At 40.3% G+C, this 12,265-nt stretch overlaps 1 protein-coding gene across 1 annotated transcript in view; it reads left to right on the plus strand.

The window, feature by feature from the left end:
- Positions 1–12,265, plus strand: part of THSD7B (thrombospondin type 1 domain containing 7B) — a 1,177,597-nt gene that overhangs the window by 639,476 nt on the left and 525,856 nt on the right.

Raw genomic sequence — 12,265 nt, forward strand, 5'->3', positions numbered from 1 at the left:
CTTATTACACACCAAATAAAGGAACCAGATGGAAAAATAAAACCTTTAATAAATGTCCAAAATGTAGTCTTCCGGCTGCAAACTTGCTCCATATGATTTGGGAATGCCCTAAAATAAAACAATATTGGAATAGAATAGAATTCTGGATGATTAATACCCTTAAAATATCTGTGGACAGACTCACTCCAAAAGATATAATATTTCTGATAGACTCAAAAAAAACCCGAAATGAAACTAAGATAATAAATTTAATTATTCTGGCTGCCAGATATCAAATATTCAAGAACTGGAAGAGTAAATTTTCCCCAACAATAACAGTAATTAAGAATTACTTAAAAAAACAACTAATAATTGAGTAAATGACTACAGACCTGAACTCAGAGAAGGAAATATGCAACTTCTTTAAAAAATGGTCTAAATTTATTAGAATATTTCCACCTAGAGAAATTGATTATCTAATTTTTCCATTTAGAAACACTGAAATTGTGTTGTTGAATATCTGGTAAGATTAGGGGGGGAAGTGGGGGAGTAGAGGGGGGGCTTGAGAGAGAGGGGGCCTCCTCCTCCCCTTTTTTTTTTTTTTTTTTTTCCTCTTCCTCTCTTGATTATATTGTCGATATCTAATTGTGCCTCTGTATTATATTGGGCCTTAGTCTTAAACTGATTACTGATATCGGAACATATTTAAATGTAGCAGGGCATGTAAAACAGGAACTTTTGAAGTTAAAACTGAGGATTCCTTTAGATAATTATTATCCATGATATTTTGGGTTAGGGGTCTTCCCTATTATTACATAGATGGTTAAGGTCTTCAAACACAAGGAATGTTGTAATTCCTTGTAAACTGTCTATGTCAAATTATATATCGAATTATATGTTTTTTTTTTTCTGTTGTATTATGTAAGAAAAACCAATAAAAGATAAAATTTAAAAAAAAAAAATGGACAAGTACCTAGAGGTCCCTGTATACACTGATGCGTTTCCGATCCCTAAGAGGGTTGCGGATATTGTTACTAGGGAGTGGGATAGACCAGGTGTCCCTTTTGTTCCCCCCCCCCCTATTTTTAAGAAAATGTTCCCCATAACTGACCCCAGGCGGTCCCTAAGGTAGAGGGGGCTGTTTCTTCACTTGCTAAACACACAACCATACCAATTGAAGATAGTTGTGCTTTTAAAGATCCTATGGATAAAAAGTTAGAAGGTTTACTTAAGAAAATTTTTGTTCAACAAGGTTTTCTTCTCCAACCTATTGCCTGCATTATTCCTGTAACTACTGCAGCGGCTTTCTGGTTTGAGGCACTGGAGGAGTCGCTCCAGACGGAGACCTCATATGACAAAATTATGGATAGAATTAAAGCTCTAAAGCTGGCTAATTCTTTTATCACAGATGCCGCTTTGCAATTAGCTAAGTTTGCTGCAAAAAAATTCAGGTTTCGCCATTATGGCACACAGAGCGCTTTGGCTCAAGTCATGGTCGGCCGATGTGTCGTCAAAATCCAAATTGTTAAATATCCCTTTCAAGGGAAAGACCCTTTTCGGGCCAGAATTGAAAGAGATTATTTCAGAAATCACCGGGGGAAAGGGCCATGCTCTCCCCCAGGACAAGACTTTTAAGGCTAAAAACAAAGCTAATTTTCGTTCCTTTCATAATTTCAGGAGCGGTCCTGCTTTAGCCTCTACAGCTGCAAAGCAAGAGGGTAACGCTTCACAGCCCAAGGCAACCGGGAAGCCTTACCAGGGCTGGAACAAGAGTAAACAGGCCAAAAAGCCTGCAGCTGCTACCAAGACAGCATGAAGGGGTAGCCTCCGATCCGGGACCGGATCTAGTAGGGGGCAGATTTTCTCTCTTCGCTCAGGCCTGGGCAAGAGATGTTCACGATCCCTGGGCTTTAGAGATTGTTACCCAGGGATATCTTCTAGAATTCAAGGACTCCCCTCAAAGAGGTAGGTTCCACATTTCTCGTCTGTCTACAGACCAGACAAAGAAAGAGGCGTTCTTACGCTGTGTAGAAGATCTACATACGATGGGAGTGATATACCCAGTTCCAATTGCAGAACAAGGACTGGGTTTTTTACTCAAACCTGTTTGTGGTTCCCAAAAAAGAAGGAACTTTCAGACCAATCCTGGATTTAAAAATTCTAAACAGATTCCTCAGAGTCCCATCATTCAAGATGGAGACCATTCAGACAATCTTACCTATGATCCAGGAAGGTCAATATATGACTACCGTGGATCTAAAGGATGCGTACCTGCATATCCCAATCCACAAAGATAATCATCAGTTCCTCCGGTTCGCTTTTCTAGACAAGCATTACCAGTTTGTGGCTCTTCCATTCGGTTTAGCCACTGCTCCCAGAATTTTCACAAAGGTGCTAGGGTCCCTTCTGGCAGTACTTAGACCGCGGGGCATAGCAGTGGCGCCTTATTTGGACGCCATCTTAATTCAGGCGCCGTCTTTTTACAGAGCCAAGCCTCACATGGAGATTGTATTGGCCTTTCTAAGGTCTCACGAGTGGAAGGTGAACATCAAAAAGAGTTCTCTGTCCCCACTCACAAGGGTTCCCTTCCTGGGAACACTAATAGATTATAGAAATGAAAATATTTCTGACGGAGGTCAGAAAGTTGAAACTTTTAACTACTTGCCGAGTTCTTCATTACATTCCTCAGCCATCTGTAGCTCAGTGCATGGAGGCACTCGGATTAATGGTAGCGGCAATGGACATAGTCCCTTTCACTTGGATAGATCTCAGACCATTGCAACTATGCATGCTCAATCAGTGGAATGGGGATTATGCAGATTTGTCTCCTCAAATACAGTTGGACCAGGAAACCAGAGTTTCTCTTCTCTGGTAGTTGTCTCAGGATCACCTGTCTGTTTCCGCCGACCGGAGTGGATCATTGTAACGACCGACGCCAGTCTGTTAGGCTGGGGTGCAGTCTGGGACTCACTGAAAGCTCAAGGCTTATGGTCTCGGGAAGAATCTCTTCTCCCGATAAACATTCTGGAACTGAGGGCAATATTCAACGCGCTTCAGGCATGGCCTCAACTAGCTGCAGCCAAATTCATCAGATTTCAGTCGGACAACATCACGACTGTAGCTTACATCAATCATCAGGGGGGAACAAAGAGTTCCATAGCGATGAAGGAAGTAACCCAAATAATCATGTGGGCGGAGGACCACTCCTGCCATCTCTCAGCAATTCACATCCCAGGAGTAGACAACTGGGAGGCGGATTTTCTAAGTCGTCAGACTTTTCACCCGGGGGAGTGGGAACTCCACCCGGAGGTATTTGCCCAGCTGACTCAGCTATGGGGCATTCCAGAGTTGGACCTGATGGCGTCCCGTCAGAACACCAAACTTCCTCTCTACGGATCCAGGTCCCGGGACCCCAAGGCGACATTGATAGATGCTCTAGCAGCGCCTTGGTCCTTCAATCTGGCTTATGTTTCCCCACCGTTTCCTCTTCTCCCTCGTCTGATCGCCAGAATCAAGCAGGAGAAGGCGTCTGTGATTTTGATAGCGCCGGCATGGCCACACAGGACTTGGTATGCAGACCTAGTGGACATGTCATCTGTCCCACCATGGACACTGCCAATGAGGCAGGACCTTCTAATACAGGGTCCGTTCAAGCATCCAAATCTAGTTTCTCTACGTCTGACTGCTTGGAGATTGAACGCTTAAGTCTATCAAAGCGTGGTTTCTCTGAGTCAGTTATAGATACTCTGATTCAGGCTAGAAAGCCTGTCACCAGGAAAATCTACCATAAGATATGGAGTAAATATCTTTGTTGGTGTGAATCCAAGGGTTACTCATGGAGTAAGATTAGGATTCCCAGGATATTGTCCTTTCTCCAAGACGGATTGGAGAAAGGATTGTCAGCTAGTTCTTTAAAGGGACAGATATCTGCTCTGTCTATCCTTTTACACAAGCGTCTGGCAGAGGTACCAGATGTTCAAGCGTTTGCATAGGCTTTAGTCAGAATCAAGCCTGTCTATAAACCTGTGGCTCCGCCATGGAGTCTAAATCTAGTTCTTTCAGTTCATCAAGGGGTTCCGTTTGAACCTTTACATTCCATAGATATTAAGTTGTTATCTTGGAAAGTTTTGTTTTTGGTAGCTATCTCTTCTGCTCAAAGAGTCTCAGAATTATCTGCCTTACAGTGTGTTCCATGCAGTTAAGGTAGTTTTGCGTACTAAACCTGGTTTTCTTCCTAAAGTGGTTTCTAACAAGAATATTAACCAGGAAATTGTTGTTCCTTCTCTGTGCCCCAATCCTTCTTCGAAGAAGGAACATCTGTTGCACAATCTTGATGTAGTTTGTGCTCTAAAGTTCTATTTGCAAGCAACTAAGGATTTCAGACAAACATCTTCCTTGTTTGTTATCTATTCTGGTAAGAGGAGAGGTCAGAAAGTGACTGCTACCTCTCTTTCCTTTTGGCTGAAAAGCATCATCCGTTTGGCCTATGAGACTGCTGGCCAGCAGCCTCCTGAAAGAATTACTGCTCATTCTACCAGAGCAGTGGCTTCCACATGGGCTTTCAAGAATGAGGCTTCTGTTGAACAGATTTGTAAGGCAGCGACTTGGTCTTCACTGCATACTTTTGCCAAATTTTACAAATTCGATACTTTTGCTTCTTCGGAGGCTATTTTTGGGGGAAAGGTTTTGCAAGCAGTGGTGCCTTCCGTTTTGGGTACTTGTCTTGTTCCCTCCCTTCATCCGTGTCCTACAGCTTTGGTATTGGTATCCCACAAGTAAAGGATGAATCCGTGGACTGGATACACCTTGCAAGAGAAAACCGAATTTATGCTTACCTGATAAATTACTTTCTCTTGCGGTGTATCCAGTCCACGGCCCACCCTGGCAATTAAGTCAGGTAAAAAAATTTGTTTAAACTACAGTCACCACTGCACCCTATGGTTTCTCCTTTTTCTTCCTAACCTTTGGTCGAATGACTGGGGGGTGGAGCTAGAGGGGTAGCTATATGGACAGCTCTGCTGTGTGCTCTCTTTGCCACTTCCTGTAGGGAATGAGAATATCCCAAAAGTAAAGGATGAATCCGTGGACTGGATACACCGCAAGAGAAAGTAATTTATCAGGTAAGCATAAATTCTGTTTTTGTAGCATTTCAGTGACCTAACATAAACTCCGAGTCTAAACACCCCTAATCTGCCCCCCACCGACATCGCCACCACCTACCTACAGTTATTAACCCCTAATATTCCACCCCGATATCGCTGTCACCTAAATAAAACTATTAACCAGTAATCTGCCGCTCCCAATATCGCCGCCACTAAATAAACATGTTAACCCCTAAACCTCCAGCCCCCCACATCACAACATCCTAAATTAAACTACATTAACCCCTAAACCTAACCCTAACATAACCCTAACACCCCCTAACTTTAACATAATTAAAATATAGCTAAATTAAAGTTACAATTATTAACTAAATAATAGTTAATAATTTATTACCCCCTATTCCCCTGCAACCCAACATTGCCCACACTATAATAAATCTATTAACTCCTATTCCACCACTCCCCAAGATCGCTGACACTAAATAAACCTGTTAACCCCTAAACCTCCAGCCCCCCACATCACAACATCCTAAATTAAACTACATTAACCCCTAAACCTAACCTTAACCCCTTAATGACCACAGCACTTTTCCATTGTCAGACCGTTTGGGACCAAGGCTATTTTTACATTTCTGCAGTGTTTGTGTTTAGCTGTAATTTTACTCTTACTCATTTACTGTACCCACACATATTATATACCGTTTTTCTCGCCATTAAATGGACTTTCTAAAGATACCATTATTTTCATCATATCTTATAATTTACTATAAAAAAAATATAAAATATGAGGAAAAAATGGAAAAAATTGGAAAAAAAACACACTTTTTCTAACTTTGACCCCCAAAATCTGTTACACATCTGCAACCACCAAAAAACACTCATGCTAAATAGTTTCCAAATTTTGTCCTGAGTTTAGAAATACCCAATGTTTACATGTTCTTTGCTTTTTTTTGCAAGTTATAGGGGCAATAAATACAAGAAGCACTTTGCTATTTCCAAACCACTTTTTTTCAAACTTAGCGCTAGTTACATTGGAACACTGATATCTTCCAGGAATCCCTGAATATCCCTTGACATGTATATATTTTTTTTTAGAAGACATCCCAAAGTATTGATCTAGGCCCATTTTGGTATATTTCATGCCACCATTTCACCGATCAAATAAAAAAAATTATTCACTTTTTCACACATTTTGTTACAAACTTTAGGTTTCTCACTGAATTTATTTACAAACAGCTCGTGCAATTATGGCACAAATGGTTGTAAATGCTTCTCTGGAATCCCCTTTTTTCATAAATAGCAGACATATATGGATTTGGTGTTGCTTTTTGGTAATTAGAAGGCCGCTAAATGCCACTGCGCACCACACGTGTATTATGCCCAGCAATGAAGGGGTTAATTAGGGAGCATGTAGGGAGCTTGTAGGGTTAATTTTAGCTTTATTGTAGTGTAGTAGACAACCCTAAGTATTGATCTAGGCCCATTTTGGTATATTTCATGCCACCATTTCAACGCCAAATGCGATTAAATAAAAAAAAAAAGTAAAATTTTTTACAATTTTAGGTTTCTCACTGAAATCATTTACAAACAGCTTGTGCAATTATGGCACAAATGGTTGTAAATGCTTCTCTGGGATCCCCTTTGTTGAGGAATAGCAGACATACATGGCTTTGGCGTTGCTTTTTGGTAATTAGAAGGCAGCTAAATGCCGCTGCGCATCACACGTGTATTATGGCTAGCAGTGAAGGGGTTAATTAGGAAGCATGTAGGGAGCTTGCAGGGTTAATTTTAGCTTTAGTGTAGAGATCAGCCTCCCACCTGACACATTACACCCCCTGATCCCTCCCAAACAGCTCTCTTCCCTCCCCCACCCCACAATTGTCCCCGCCATGTTAAGTACTGGCAGAAAGTCTGCCAGTACTAAAAAAAAAAGCTATCCTTGATAAAAAATAAATAAAAAAAAGGCATATTTACATATGCTGCTCTGGAGGATCCCCCCTTAGCCCCCAACCTCCCTGATACCCCCCAAACAGCTCTTTACCCATCCCCCTCTAACTTATTAGTAGCCATCTTTGGTACTGGCAGCTGTCTGCCAGTACCCAGTTTATAGTAAAACATGTTTTTATTATTTTTTTTTAAATAATTTTCTGTAGTGTAGCTTGCCCCCCCAAAAGACCAACCCACCACCCCTCCCAGATCTCTCAGATCTACATATATTTAAATATATTTGTCAATCACTGCCACTTTTCTCCCATCATTTTTCTGTAGTGTAGCGGTTCCCACCCGCTTCCTACCCCCGCGCGCACCTGCGCGCGCACCCGCGCACACACCCGGCGTTCCCGCCCACGATCCCGCCCCCCTCCACATCATACGGCCCATCGATGGCCGCCCACCCGCCTCCCAGACTGGCTCCCACCCACCAACGAAACCGGCCATCGATGTCCGGTACAGAGAGGGCCACAGAGTGGCTCTCTCTGCATCGGATGGCCAAGGGGGGTTATTGCAGGATGCCTCGATGTTGAGGCATCACTGCAATAACCGGAAAGCAGCTGGAAGCGAGCAGGATCGCTTCCAGCTGCTTTCCAGACCAAGGACGTACGCCACACGTCCTCGGTCATTAACTGTATTTTTTTTGAGGACGTGTGGCGTACGTCCTTGGTCGTTAAGGGGTTAAAGTAAACCTAACCCTTACACCCCCTAACTTTAACATAATTAAAATATAGCTAAATTAAAGTTACAATTATTAACTAAATAATACCTATTTAAAACTAAATACATACTTACTTGTGAAATAAAACATAAGCTAGCTACAATATAACTAATAGTTATATTGTAGCTAGCTTAGGTTTTATTTTTATTACACAGGTAAGTTTGTATTTATTTTAACTAGGTAGAATAGTTAGTAAATAGTTATTAACTATTTAATAATTTCCTAGTTAAAATAAATACAAACTTACCTGTCAAATAAAACCTAACCTGCCTTACACTAAAACCTAACATTACAAAAAATAAAAAACACTAAAATTGCAAAAAATAAAAAAACCTACCATTACAAAAAATAACAAACGAAATTATACAAAACAATAAAAATTATTCCTATTCAAATAACCTTAAAAAAAAAAAAAATGTCCCAAAATAAAAAAAAAACCCTAATCTATAATAAACTACCAAGGGCCCTTAAAAGGGCCTTTGGGGGGCCTTTAAAAGGGCCTTGTGTAGGGCATTAACCTAAAGTTAACAGCTCTTTTGCTACAAAACAAAACAAACACCCCCTAACAGTATACAAACCCCCACCCCCCCAAAACTCACAAAATAAAAATAAAGTAAAACCTAATCTACCCATTGTCCTGAAAAGGGCATTGCTATGGGCATTGCCCTTAAAAGGGCATTTAGCACTTTTGCTGCCCAAGCCCTAATCTAAAAATAAAAACCCACCCCAAAATGAAAAAATACATTACACAAAATAACAAACAAATTATCAAAAATAATAAAAATGATTCCTATTCTAATATCCATTTAAAAAAAAAACACCCCCAAATAAAAAACCTAATCTAGAATAAACTACCAATAGCCCTTAAAATGGCCTTTTGTAGGGACTTGCCCTAAGTTAAACAGCTCTTTTAGCTGAAATAAAAATTACAAAGACCCACTAACATAACAAACCCACACCCCCCCCCCCCAAACCCACAAAATAAAAAAAAACGATCTAAAAAACCTAATCTACCCATTGCCCTGAAAAGGGCATTTGTATGGGCATTGCCTTTAAAAGGGCATTTAACTCTTTTGCTGCCTAAACCCTAATTAAAAAAAAAAAACATCCCAAAAAAAACCCTTAAAAAAATCAACACTAACCCCCGACGATCCAGTTACAGTTTTTGAAGTCCCGATTGAACGATCTTCATCCAGACGGCGAGAAGTCTTCACCCAGACGGCCTCTTCTATCTTCTTCCAGGCAGCCTCTTAAATCTTCATCCAGGCGGCGAAGTCCTCATTCAGGTGGCGAGAAGTCTTCATCCAGGTGGCCTCTTCTATCTTCATCCAGGCAGCATCTTCTATCTTGATCCCAGCGGCGCGGAGCGGGTCCATCCAGAAGACATCCAGCGTGGAGCATCCTCTTCATACAGTTGCCACCGTACACTGAATCTTCAATGCAAGGGAGCCATTTCAAAATGGCGTCCCTTGCATTCCTATTGGCTTGTAATAGCTGCAATGCTGTTTTAATGCTGAAATTATAATTTTTTCAGCGTTATAACCCAAACGCACAACTTGTAATCTAGCTGTGATTAGATATTGTGACAGACAGATAGGCCGACATAGATAGATAGATACATGGATAGATAAATATATATCCATCTATATCTTTCTCTCGCTATCTATCAATGAAAATATATTTAAGAGTTGTATCCCTGCCTGCTCTTGTTTGCAAATTGAGCTATCACAATAACAGTGTTAAAAGATTCTAAAATATTTATTTAGCAATACAATGCTTAACTGCTGATATATGCTATGGGTTTAATATCTGTAATGCATATTGCTCCATGCTATTTAAATTCCAAAGCAAAAATCTGAGTTCATGCAACGACTGTCTATAAAGCAGCCACAGGATAAGAAATTATACATACATTGAATGTATCAGCTAAGAAAATATACAGCTAGATTACGAGTTTTTGTCGGTAATGGTGTAAGTGACTAATGCACAATTTTCCCTCACCGCTCACCTAAAGTAACGCTGGTATTACAGTTTTTTTTAAACCCGGCGTTAGCCGCAAAAAGGTGAGTGTAGAGCAGAATTTAGCTCAACATCTCACCTCAATACCAGCGCTGCTTACGGTAGCGGTGAGCTGGCTAAACGTGCTCTTGCATGATTTCCCCATAGAAATCAATGGGGCAGAGCTGGCTAAAAAAAAACCCTAACCACTGCAAAAAAGCAGCGTTCAGCTCCTAAATCAGCCCCATTGATTCCTATGGGGAAATACATTTTATGTCTACACCTAACACCCTAACGTGAACCCGAGTCTAAACACCCCTAATCTTACACTTATTAACACCTAATCTGCTGCCCCCAACATTGCCGACACCAACATTATATTATTAACCCCTAATCTGACGCTCCGTATACCGCCGCCACCTACATTATACTTATGAACCCCTAATCTGCTGTCCCCAACATCGCCGACACATAATTTTTATTTATTAACCCCTAATCTGCTGCCCAATGTCGCCACCACCTAACTACACTCATTAACCCCTAATCTGCCGCCGCCAACTTCACCGCCACTATAATAAAGTTATTACCACCTAAATCTAAGTCTAACCCTAACACCCCCTAACTTAAATATAATTTAAATGTCTAAATAAAATTACTATTATTAACTAAATTATTCCTATTTAAAACTAAATACTTACCTATAAAATAAACCCTAAAATATCTACAATATAACTAATAGTTACATTGTAGCCATTTTAGGCAACTTTGTATTTATTTTAACTAGGTACAATAGTTATTAAATAGTTATTAACTATTTAATAACTTCCTAGTTAAAATAAATACAAATATACCTGTAAAATAAACCCTAACCTAAGTTACAATTACACCTAACACTACACTATAATTAAATTAATTACCTAAACTAACTACAATTAATTACAATTAAATTAAATAAACTAAAGTATGAAAAAAAACACTAAATTACAGAAAATAATAAAATAATTACAATTTTTTTAAACTAATTAAACCTAATCTTATCCCCCTAACAAAATAAAAAAGCCCTCCAAAATAAAATAAAAAATCACTACCCTATACTAAATTACAAATAGCCCTTAAAGGGGCCTTTTGCAGGGCATTGCCCCAAAGTAATCAGCTCTATTACCTGTAAAAAAAAAAAAAGACAATACCCCCCAACTTTACAACCCACCACCCACACACCCAACCCTACTTTAAAACCCACCCAATCCCCCTTAATAAAACCTAACACTACCCCCTTGAAGATCACCCTACCTTGAGACGTCTTCACCCAACCGGGCAGAAGAGAACCTCCAGTACGGTACCTTTAAGTGACATCATCCAAGATGGCGTCCCTTCAATTCCGATTGACTGATATAATTCTATCAGCCAATTGGAATTAAGGTTGAAAAAATCCTATTGGCTGATCTAATCAGCCAATAGGTTTGAAGTTCAATCCTATTGGCTGATCCAATCAGCCAATAGAATGCGAGCTCAATCCTATTGGCTGATTGGATTTTTTCTACCTTAATTCCGATTGGCTGATAGAATTGAATTGAAGGGACACCATCTTGGATGACGTCACTTAAAGGTACCGTCATTTAGTGTTTATACGTCGGATGGAAGAGGATGCTCCACGTCGGATGGCTTGAAGATGGACCCGCTCCGCTCCGGATGGATGAAGATAGAAGATGCCGCCTGGATGAAGACTTCTGGCCATCTGGAGGTCCTCTTCTGCCCGGATTGGATGAAGACTTCTGGCCGACTGGAGGAACACTTCTGCCCGGTTAGGTGAAGATGTCTCAAGGTAGGGTGATCTTCAAGGGGGTAGTGTTAGGTTTTATTAAGGGGGGATTGGGTGGGTTTTAGAGTAGGGTTGGGTGTGTGGGTTGTAAAGTTGGGGGGTATTGTCTTTTTTTTACAGGTAAAAGAGCCTATTACTTTGGGGCAATGCCCCCCAAAAAACCCTTTTAATTAGTTATATTGTAGCTATTTTAGGGTTTATTTTATAGGTAAGTATTTACTTTTAAATAGGAATAATTTAGTGAATTGTAGTTATTTTATTTAGATTTATTTAAATTATATTTAAGTTAGGGGTGTTAGGGTTAGGGTTAGACTTAGATTTTCGGGTTAATAAATTTAATATAGTTGCAGCGACGTTGGGGTCGGCAGATTAGGGGTTAATAAATGTAGGTAGGTGTCAGCGATGTTAGGGACGGCAGATTAGGGGTTAATAAAATGAAACTAATGTTTGCGAGGCGGGAGTGCAGCGGTTTAGGGGTTAATATATTTATTGAAGTGGCGACGATGTCCGGTCGGCAGATTAGGGGTTAAAAAATGTAACTGTTTGCGATGTGCAGGGGGGCTTCGGTTTAGGGGTTAATAGGTAGTTTATGGGTGTTAGTGTACTTTTTAGCACTTTAATTAAGAGTTTTATGTTACGGCGTTAGCCCATAAAACT

Source organism: Bombina bombina, chromosome 1, assembly GCF_027579735.1.
Source record: "Bombina bombina isolate aBomBom1 chromosome 1, aBomBom1.pri, whole genome shotgun sequence".
Lineage (NCBI taxonomy): Eukaryota > Metazoa > Chordata > Amphibia > Anura > Bombinatoridae > Bombina > Bombina bombina.